The sequence below is a fragment of the Sinocyclocheilus anshuiensis genome, unplaced genomic scaffold (genome assembly GCF_001515605.1).
Source record: "Sinocyclocheilus anshuiensis isolate Anshui unplaced genomic scaffold, SAMN03320099.WGS_v1.1 scaffold308, whole genome shotgun sequence".
Lineage (NCBI taxonomy): Eukaryota > Metazoa > Chordata > Actinopteri > Cypriniformes > Cyprinidae > Sinocyclocheilus > Sinocyclocheilus anshuiensis.
In genome coordinates, this window is record NW_015558619.1 from 593409 (window position 1) to 605351 (window position 11943).

At 39.1% G+C, this 11943-nt stretch overlaps 1 long non-coding RNA gene across 1 annotated transcript in view; it reads right to left on the reverse strand.

Moving 5' to 3' along the window:
• Positions 1-5659: 5659 nt before the first annotated feature.
• LOC107680522 (uncharacterized) overlaps positions 5660-11943 on the reverse strand; it is a 23261-nt gene continuing 16977 nt past the window's right edge. The window contains exon 3 of the long non-coding RNA XR_001633160.1: positions 5660-5669. This is a non-coding gene — a long non-coding RNA (uncharacterized LOC107680522). The remainder of the gene's footprint in view (positions 5670-11943) is intronic.

Here is an 11943-nt window from a genome sequence, read left to right on the forward strand (position 1 = left end):
GAAGCTCCATTCGCGTTTGGTCCCACTTCTTGAGAGATGAGTGACAAGCATTTGTGTCTCGCGGTTCGGGTCCCGCTGTTGCCGAGGCACGGCGAAGACTCAGATCTCGGGATTCACGGGTTTAAGACGCTCTTTTTGGGTTATCGGATCCCACGGATAGCGCTCGAGTCGAGCACCGCCTTAGGGAATGTGTGGCTCCGTGTCTGGATTCTAAACACTCGAGGGCATATTCTGCTTTCGCGTTTGTCTCAGCGACGAGCACGCGCGTTCAGAGTTATGTGCTCATCGTGATGAGTCACGATGTCTAGGTTCCGCTCGTGTTTGTTCCTATTCCCGCGGGATGCGGAACAAAGTGTTTGTTTCTCGTGGCCCGGTTTCCACCGTTGCCGCGGCACAGTTTATCTCACCTCGCGGTTATCGCTTTGATCTGCGGCATCAGCACACCCTCTCTATACGGGTTGTCAGATGCCACAGATATTGTTGGGTAGTTATGATGATGAAGTGTGAGCACGGAGTCGTTTCAGCCCTGATCCTGCGAGATCGTGGGTGGAGCTATATTCAGCTCGGCCGTGCCTCTCTAATGTGCATGTTTTTGTGTATGGAGAGCCTCGCTGGGCGTGAATATATTTAAATGCTCTGTGGAGAGAGGGTTGCAAGTTTTCTCTCCCAGGGTTTTCAGTACCTAGTCGCTGGGTGTGAATATATTTAAATACTCTGTGGAGAGAGGCATGCGGGCTTTCTCTCCCAGGGTGTTTCAGCACCTAGAGTGGTTATGGGGAATTTCTCTTCCTAAATTAAGCCAGATGGGTTTAGGAGTGGGCTGTCTCCCCAGGCTTCTGGGTAGTTTTAAGTGGGCAGTCCCTCTGAATCCCGCTTAGTGGGTTTGGGCTGAGTACACTGCTCCCCCTCTTCAGGGATTATGTGAACAGTCCCTGCTCAGTGTAGCTGTCTGTGGATAGTTATGCCCCAGCTCAAGCTTACTTTGCTCTGGAATATGGTGGTCTGAGGGCAGCTATGTTCTAGCCTGGCTTCTTAACTAGGTTGGGTTCCCCTTGGCACAAGTTCTCTCGATTAAGCGCTGAAGTCTTTGTCTAGGAATCTGCTATTCGAGGATAGCTGTGTTCCAGCTCGGAGACTGCTCCCCTTTTTAGGGTTTTTAAATAGTGGTCTCCGTGAGCCCCTTGCATGAACTGTGCTGTCTCCCCTTCAGGGTTTTAAGTAGACATCCCACTTCTGTGGTCTGGGCTATCTTCAGCCTTATCTGAGTAAACTGCTATTAGAATAAACTGCCCTCTAGTGTTATGGCCACAGCTTACATCAGGCTTTGATCTTGGACTAATGATGGACTAATTCGCTCTTTAGCAAATCATTTACTGATGGTCTGGATCTCCCTCTTGTGAGCTCCTGGTCAATAACATGGTGCTTTGCTAGCCTACTGTGGGACTGACACGGATTGGGGACATCCTTAGTATAGCCATCTGAGGGTGATTATATTCCAGCCTCTTCCAGACCACATTCCTCTCCTGGAGGGGTCCCCTTTTCCTATAGCCTAGCTATCTGAGGATATCTATGTGCTAGCTCAGTGACTGCTTCCCTTTTTAGGGTCTTTAAGTAGCGGTCTCCTTGAGCCCTTGCCTAGACAGTGCTAACTCCCCTGCTAGGGTTGTACGTAGATAGCCCACTCTCTGTGGTCTGGGCAGCTCTGCAGGAAGGCTATCTAGATTGTTATTCTGGTCTCCAAGCCTCCATAAGACCATTAGAACATAGCTATCTGAGGATAGCTGTGTTCTAGCTCAGCAGCTACTCTCATCACCTGAGATTTAAGTGGCGATCTCTTGAGTTCCTCTAGAGGCTTTCTAGTTTAGCCTCTTCAGTGGTCTTGTGTATTCAGGAGAGTATTGCTCACATAGCATAGCTATCTGAGGATAGCTGTGCTCTTAACTTGGATGGGGTGTTCCCCTTGATCTAATCGGGTCTCCCCATTTCTGCCAGGTTATTTGAGCAGCCCGTGGTGTCAGTGGCCTTGCCCCTTTCTGAGGAAAGGTTTGGCGTATGTCTGTCTCCCACCAGGTGGAGAGGCACGCGCCTCGGCATGGCATGGTTGGATTTCGTTCCCCAATGTGCCCCCTAGGGGGTGCAGAGTGGAGTTCCCTAGAAGGGGACGTCTCGGGTTATGCATGTAACCATGGTTCTTCGAGAGGGAACGAGATGCTGCGCCCCCTTGCCATACCTTCGGCCTGCCTGTTTACGTCTCCTTCAGACAACTAAGTTGGTGACGTATTCAGCAGGTGCCCTTTTATACTTCCGGGCACCCCGCCTATGAGGTCATGGGCCATGTGGACCAATAGGATTGGCGTTGTTTCACACGTGCTTCAGACACCGGTCATGCTGGCGGCATTCCCCAATGTGCCCCCTAGGGGGCGCGGCGTGGAGTTCCCTCTCGGGGAACCACATGCATAACCCGAGACGTTCTCTCCCACTAAAAAACCATGCAATGAAATATAATTGAGTTGGATCAATTCAATTTGATCAAATACAGTTTAAATGAAAATTATATATTTATGAAGTGACTTTTATTTATTTTATTTTTATTTATTTGTATTTATTTATTTATTTTTATTTATTTATTTTTTTTGCTTGTTGAACTCAAACTAAAACATTTAACTGGAAAATAAATTATTAGGCAGAAATCCTTCTCTACTCAAAAAAAAAAATGACACATTGGATTTACTTAAAATTGCAGGCATTAGTGTTTATTTTATTATGAAAGCAACTTTAACTCATGTTAGCAGGTCCTCAACCCAAGCACATGCTCTACACTTCACCACAATGGTAGCCCCCAAAAACACTAACATACCAGAAACTGTTTTAAATACAAACATAAAAGACCATTAAACAATAACAAGTCTCTCAATTTTATCATCTTATTAAAAAATGCATAAAACAACATTTTATTTACTCTCCTTATTTTATTTACTCTCCTTATCCAGCCCTGTGCAAAGCTTGATGGGAAGGGGAAATCTACTTCCTAGTACACAAGTAAAATCATTGTACTCTCAACTCAAATGAAATAAGTAAATTGGTTGTAAAGCATTGTGTTGGATTAACTTCATTTACTTCAGTAAATTGAACAAGCATCAAATGTTATTTTTGGCCTATTTAATTGAAACATTTTATTTCCCTCTCGGGGAACCATGGTTACATGCGTAACTCGAGACGTTTTTTAGTAGTGTGCAGTTAAATGGGGGCAGTCGTGGCCTAACGGATAGAGAGTCTGACTTGTAACCCGAAGGTCGTGGGTTCGAGTCTCAGGTCCAGCATGGATTGTAGGTGGGGGGAGTTAATATCCAATGCTCTCTCCACCCTCAATACCATGACTGAGGTGAGACCCTTGAACAAGGCACCGAACCCTCAACTGCTCCCCAGGTGCCACAGCATTGGCTGCCCACTGCTCTGAGTGTGTGTGTGTTTATTCACTAATCACTGCTGTGTGTGTGCACTTGGATGGGTTAAATGCAGAGCACAAATTCCACGTATGGGACACCATGCTTGGCCACACGTCATGTCCTTTCCTTCCTAAATGTTTTAAAATTGAACGTTAAAAGTTCAAATGGACTTTTGTTCTGTTCTGTAATCGTTGTTAATATAAGTCATACACTTCATAAAGCTTGCACTTTATGGGTGCAACAGCTTGTCACTGGCAGTCATTTATGAAAATAAATCACGGTTTTACAACAGTGACCATAGTTCTACTATAGTATTTGTAGTAAAACCGCACTTACCACTAAATTACCATGGTTATCACTACAGTAACCATATTTTAACCATATATAACATAACACATGCACAGACACGCTTGCCTCGCCTCTGCTAAAGAGACCTGTAAACATTTATATGTAGATATTTATACTTTTTCTCACTCTGCTGTATTTTCAGTCGGGAAAGAGTAGCTGATGATTTGTGCTTTGGGGAACAGGTGGACATTGATTCTGTCATGGAGAAGTCCGGCTGGACCATTTGTTTTGTACCATCATGCCATCTGCTATCGTCGTGAGACACTGCGTTTTTCCCATCCTCCTTCGGATAAATCTGGATTTTGTCCCAGTGTGTTACTGATGACATGGTGACCCTAACCAAGCAAATGCTGTAAAAGCTTTCATCAGCATTTCAATTAGTAGCCAGATATGAGAAGAAAAGCCACATCTCCAGCACCGGCGTAGGCCTTGTTGATGTGTGTCATGTGACAACTTGCATTACCGTTCCTACATCACATCCTTACTATTAATAATTTTTGGCCAAAATTAATCTGCCAAACTCTAATGAAGAATAGCACAGACCCAGATCAAAAGAGGGATGACTGGTAATAATTCAGTCGAAATTGTGCTCCATCAATTTACCCCCTAGTGCCAGTGTATTATGTGTAATGATATTTAAAAACACTGCCCTCTTGTGATATGGGAAACTAATGACAGCACAGAGACTGATTAGGGTAAATTATGCAAAAGTAGAAGTGTTTGAAAAATGTATGACAGAGCACAGAAAAAATAAGGCTTTGTTGTTTTGGATGACACAGCATAGCAAATATTGCATACATAATCATTTATTAGGTTAAAATGTAAGGATTATCAGTCACACTTTAGTTTGGGGACCAATTCTCACTATTACAGTTACTAAATATTAACCAGTGTTGGGAAGGTTACTTTGGAAATGTAATAGGTTACAGATTACGAGTTACCCTTTTTAAAATGTAATAAGTAATGCAACTATTACAATTACTTTATTAAAGTAATGTAACTGATTACATTTGATTAATTTTTGATTGCTTTTCTAGATTTCTAACAAATGTTTTCAACTGTTAATCATTTTGAAACATTTAAAGCAGGCAGTGTTAACCTTACAGTAGTACTCAACTCAACTCAACTTAACTGATTACTGTCAGACTTTCAAGGTCCTTCTTCACTTGAATTTTAAAGCACAGCCACCAAAATCAGACTTCACTCAACACCTTTTTTTTTTACTTTGAGATAACTGAGGTTAAATCAAGCGGCAACCTTCCGGTCTCTCTCATGAAACCAACACGGAAGTGACTAAAACTGCAATTCATCGACTGGCCGCTAGAGGCTGGCTACAAAAGGGAGTCAGTATAGACTCCACATGTTAAAATGCCCGACTTTACAGCAGAACAAATATGTTTACAGCCTGGTACAAAAAGTGGTTTTGGTCTATATAGCTAATTTTGCCCTTCATGACAACTGTGAGGGTGGTGATTTTGTTTTTATAACTCATCCATTTAAATTATATTAAGCCTTAAAGTTCTGCATAATTAAGGGCGTGGCCACTTGAGTGACAGGTGGATTGCCACTGCTGTTACCACTGTCGAGCTAGGTGGGCGTGGTTTCAGCAAACCAAGATGGCGATGGCCGGCTCCGCCCACTTTGAGCTTCAAAAACGCTCTTCAGAAACCTACGGGTGACATCACGGACACTACGTCCATGTTTTTATACAGTCTATGGCAGGGACGCGGGTAGTAGGGGTGCTGAGGGGGCTGCAGCACCCCCTGTTTTCACATGGTTGCAAATGCAACGCCAGGTTTGTTCATTTAAATTTATTCAGTTTTAGCATTTAATAATTTATTTGCAATGATCTCTGAAATGTAAATTGTACGTGGGCTATAATAAACCCATGTTTATCTTTATAAACATGATTAATTTTACTTGTGATGTTTTCTATATGGGATGATTAGCCTAATCCTCACACTTTTCTGGAGAAAATAATTGTTCTGTTCTTCTTTTGAGAGATGAAGCCTATTCAGTGCACTACTGTCTTGAAGAAGAAAGCAAACTGGATCTAACCATGAAAGAGAGAGAGGCGGTCAGCTCAGATGCACAACAACAAAAGGACAAAAGTACATTAGAGTCTCTAGTTTGAGAAACAGCAGTCTCATCGGGCTCAGCAAAGAGGAGACTCTGGGATACTCTTGGCCTTTCAAGGCAGAGGGCAGAATGGACGAAATACACTGGCTAGTAAACATGAATGAATTAATGATGTCTGAAATGTGATTAGTAACTTTTACATTTTTACATTTTACATACATTAGAAAATTAGTAACACTGTAAATGTCTTTACTATCATTTTAACTTAGTGTGACATAGGGTTGGGCGATAATCAATATCCTATTGAGATTACGATAAAATTTATGTCCATAACTATGGTAAACTCTGGACATTTTTACTTGATATGGATTAATCTAACAGTCTATCACACAGAAAAAGCATGACAGTCAGTCAGTGCATGTGACTAATAATTCTGCATGTTCTGTGTCTGTGTGAATGAGTGGCGTAGTTTCATCTACTACACAAACTCAAACACACGTGACGCTCGCAGTGTTTTCAGCGTCTGCGTCTCAATATATGAGACATGAACTTAATCTCCAGAGCTGCTCTGAGAGTCACTTCACCAGCTTCACCACTTCACTGCCCTGAGAGTCACTTCACCAGGTGTTCACTGTTTCATTTGAGAAAAACTACCGTCAAGTACACACTGAAACTGAAAGACCTTCATGACAACCCATCAAAATAAAAGTCTGATTTAACTTGAAGAAATTATGACAGAAATGTATTACTATTTCACACTAATATGTAATTATTATTATTTTATAATTAAATAATAATTATTATTATTTATTAAAGTAGTGATACAAATATTTTGTAGATATTTTTTAATTAAAATGCTAAAATCAAGGTGTAAGATGAACATTTCTAACACCCATGTTAGAGGGGCAGAATGAGGGTTAAAAATAATTATTTTCTCATTTTATTTAAAAAAAAATTCATATTAACATTATAAGTGAACCTCGAGATCAAATAACACATTAAAGTGATTTTTAAAAAATCCATGTCATGAATAAAGTAGTGATTAAAATGGGAAACTGCCTCATCTATCACATGTATGTAACACATATGAACATTTCTGTCCTGTAACTATTTTAGTTAGTTATTTTAAAAAGTTTGTTGTCCTAAAAAATCTCAAAGTCTAACCAAATCTATTTGGATTTTTTACCATTTTGTTGATTTGTGAACGTGAACACAAATGAGATTTCAAAGCTTTGCCAAGGAATATGTCAATAATGATATTAATGTATATCCATCATAAAAGTTACAATATCATATGGTTTTAGAACATAGGTTTTTATAATTAATAATAAAACTGTCCTTGAATGGAAAACAGCTGCATAGAATTTTGCTGAACAGAATTTCTCCTTTTGTTTTCTAAAGAAAAACAGCATAAAGGTTTGAAACAACATGACAGTGAGTAAATATTTTAAATGTTTCATTTTTCATTTTTGGGTGACCTATCATTTGGAAATTATTATTCAATGGAAGATGCAGTCACTCAGGACTCACGACAGGACTTTGACATATAGGATGAGTAACAATTCTTGATGGCATTGATTGAGAAAATAATCATCTTCACAGCATGTTTAGCATTACGTGCACACCTGAGCTCTGTTCAAAAAGATGAGAGCCATATGTGTGTGTAAATGAGAAGAACGCTGTCGAAAATCACCATGTCTGAGATCCACACAGCATATGGCAGACTGGACTGAAACATAGGAAGTGCACTCATTAGACAGACAACACGATCATATCACGGTTCTATAATTGGGACAGGACATTTGGAAATTATTATTCAATGGAAGATGCAGTCACTCAGACCGACAGGACTTTGACATATAGGATGAGTAACAATTCTTGATGGCATTGATTGAGAAAATAATCATCTTCACAGCATGTTTAGCATTACGTGCACACCTGAGCTCTGTTCAAAAAGATGAGAGCCATATGTGTGTGTAAATGAGAAGAACGCTGTCGAAAATCACCATGTCTGAGATCCACACAGCATATGGCAGACTGGACTGAAACATAGGAAGTGCACTCATTAGACAGACAACACGATCATATCACGGTTCTATAATTGGGACAGGAAAAAAAGATAAAAACCTGTCTCTCTGTATTGTTAACCTAAAACCTAACTCTCTCTCCTGACATCTCTGGGAGCAGACGCCTGTGGATACTGAGAAACACACATCTGGTTTTATTTTCTGTTTTATATATAACTGCTATGTTCATTTCCTTAAAAGGAACAAATTAAAATTGATTACAGTTATAATTTTTGCACACCTGAAAATGCATGAGGAAATGTATTTGATCTGAGCTGCTAATGCAATGACAGCAGATTCATCTGCTATTATGAGTGATCCAGAAGTGATCTAAGCCAATAGGGAAAATCAGTTGTCACTAATCATATTTACATACAGTTGTATAACTGCATGTTCATATGTTTTGACAGATCTGATTCTGCACATTCTATTTACACCTGGACATATAAACGTGTCTCTGCAGAAATATAATTTTGATGTTTCTAGTAGCAAAACACACTCTTCAGACCATATGGCAATTATGTTTCACAGCTGTACCATAAATGTCTCATTACTGATTGCTCTATGTTGGAGGCTGATTAGTTGAGTTCTGTATGTGGCCTGAAGGACCAGGAATGGCATCAAAGTCAGTCATAAATCTGTCCTGGAGGGCATTTTCTGTACACTTGGGGCCAGATTTACTAACAGCTTGCGCCAGCGCAAACAGTCTTTTGGCATTAAAATAGTACTGTCAGGTTTTACTAAAGACGCGCAGTGAAGAATTAGCCCTGAAAAGGCGTGGACACAGTTATTTTTGCACCTGACCTTACTTAATATGCATTTGTAGGAGTTTCCCTTTCAGATGCAACATTTATGGGAGTAGAGTATTAAAATGAATCACGCAATGTGATTTATTAACATTTGTGCTCGCCAAATTACTGGTATTTGCGCCATTATTTAATGCCCCAAAAAAGCATGTCTTAAATCAATAAAAAAACAAAACAAAACAAACAAAAAAAAAAACAGGAAAAAATAAATAAATAAAAAATTAGAAGTAACAGAAAAAAAAACTAACTGAAAAATGTTGTTGAAGAAGCAAAATTACTAAAACTGAAAAAATAAAATAAATGAAAGCCACATAGCAATATTTTAAAAAGCAAAAACTAATAAAAATGCACATTATAAAATTACTAAAACAAACTAGTAAGGAGAATGGGAATGCTCACTTGTCATATACTGAATTTGATATTTTTCAAATTGAATATTTTATTTGTTTATCTGCTTGATTGTTTTTAGTGAAATATGATCTGAACATGGATAGGTTTTGTGAGATTGACCGGGTCATAATTTGAGCCCCTAGTTAACGTTCGTTCATTCATTCATTCATTCATTCATTCATCCATTCATCCATCCATCCATCCATCCATCCATCCATTCATTTACCACTTGATTTTTGGAATAATTTAAATTTGTAGGACAATCAGCCACAAGTTATGCACCAAATTGTTTAAGAAGTTTGTTTAATTCACTAAACCTAAACATGAACAATAGTAATTGCGCTGCTTGCCTTATCAAACACCACAAATAACTGATAAAGTGTCTGTTTGGCATCTGGCATGATGGGTTACTTAACAAACACTGTCCTGTTTGTTCAGAGAATTAGTTCTGATCTGGCAACAGCACCTTTTACCCACGCCTGAGCATTAATCATTATTAAGGCAAACAAAATCTGTGCTTATACTCACAACACCATCGAAACCTTCAAGAGCACACGCTGTATTAGCAAACATCACCGCTGCGTTCAGAATGAGCATTATGGCATTGTGTGGTCTGTGGCGCCAAGCGCTCGTTCATGGATAAAAATCCAAAATAACAGTTAATTCACCAAAATATTACTATGAGACAACCTTGAAAATAGAAACATGAAAAGTTTGAATTTTTTAATGTATTTAAAAGAAGTCTCTTATGCTCACCAAGGCTGCATTTATTTGATCAAAAATACAGCAAAAATAGTAATATTGTGAAATATTGCAATTTAAATGAACTGTATTCTTTTTGAATGTATTTTAAAATGTAATTTATTCCTGTGATGCAAAACTGCATTTTCAGCATCATTACTCCAATCATTACTGTAATATGCTGATTTGCTTCTCAACTGTTATCAGTTATTACTGGTGTTCAGTTATTAAATATATAGTTCAGTCATGAAACTCTAGATGGCGCATTCTGACGGGGTGTTAACGTAACTAATGATATTCAGAGAGTTCTTATTATTATTAGTGACGCAAACAGTTTTTGATGCTTCATATTTATGTGGAAATAGTGATGCATTTTATTTTTTTAGGATTGACTGATGATCAGAAAGTTCAAAAGAACAGCATTTATTAGAAAATGAAATGTTTTTGTAACATTATAAATGCCTAGTTCTTTCATGAAACTCTAGATGGTGCAGGCTGATGGGTTTTTAACGTAACTGATGATATTCACAGCGTTAAACAACTTGGCACAAGCTGATTGGTTCATGTTGCATATGCAGCCAATGAGCTTGTTGCTTTACATATAAATGGCTGGTTAGCATCCACTTGAGCATTTTGTAGCGCACTTTCAGAGTTTCTCTGAAACCCTTCACCTTCCCCGGCTCTACCTGTATAGATCTGCTACGGGTTATTTTGTATGCTATTTGTGCAGCAGCAGTATGTCTTAAATACTCACAGCACCGTATCACCGTATGCATTGGCAGTAGCAAGTTCCTGTACTTTCTTGCAACAGCAGCAGAAATAATTTACAACAACAGCAATAACCAACAGCAGCAGCAACCCAGCAACAGCAGCGTATACTGATCTATTTAGCCAAGACCAAATACATTAACATTGTCAAATCCATTACCATGCTAAAATCTTCCGAGAGTTGTCATGATAGAAATGTCTTTATTGTCACTTTTGATCAATTTAAAGTGTCCTAGCTAAAAAAAAAAAACGTATTATTAAGTATTAGTATTTAGTATTATTTCAGTATTATTAAGTAGCATGACTGTTTTAAACATTGATAATAATAAGAAATGTGTCTTGAGCAGCAAATCAGCAAATTTGAATGATTCTGAAGGATCATGTGACACTGAAGACTGCGGTAATGATGCTGAAAATTTAGCTTTGCATCACAGAAATAAAAAAAAACTTTTCCAAATATTTTAAAATACACAACAGTTCTATTAAAGTGTAATAATATTATAGGTTTTACTGTATTTTTGAACAAATAAATGGAGCCTTGGTGAGCATGAGAGAATATCACAAATCTGTAATTATTCCAATCTTTTCTCTGGTAATGTTCGTCTAGAATGCAGTATGACACCAGACACATGGACAGCTGGACACCGATGGGACAGAGATTGCTACTGAGAGTCTGCAATGAGAGGAAGGAAATAATACGGACAGAATTAATTATCTAATAACGATGATTCGGTTGCGCTGCGGTTGGGTCAGGTGAACCTCAGCGAGCAGACGTTGCTCGGAGATTCAGTCATGACATGAGTTGGCCATTATTTTCCTCGTGGCCTGTGGAGAGAGGTGTCTGGCAACAGCTCCCCATCCTAACCCCTCCACCTCCCCCAAATGAGAAATGAGTTTAATTTCACAGATGAAGCACCATGTGGTGGGCAGAGGGGGAGATCAGAGACCAAAGCTGTGTTTGGGTTCCAGAGCCGGCAGGCGAACACTCTGCGGAAGTATCCGTTATCAATTAGAACACCCTTTGAAACAATTGGAACGACTGTAATTTGTATTTGAGTATTATGGATTTCACCCAATGGCATTATCTGCCCTCTTGACAAAATCGAGCAATCATATTCCACTCATGTAAACTCACTCATTCCACATATTCCACTCACTCATTCAATTTAAAACCAGGCTGTTCTTTTAAATCAGGCCGGATGCATGACATGCGGTGTGTGATTTTACATGGCTTACACTCTTAAAAATAAAGGTGCTTCAAAAGGTTCTTCAAGCGATGCCATAGAAGAACCATTTTTG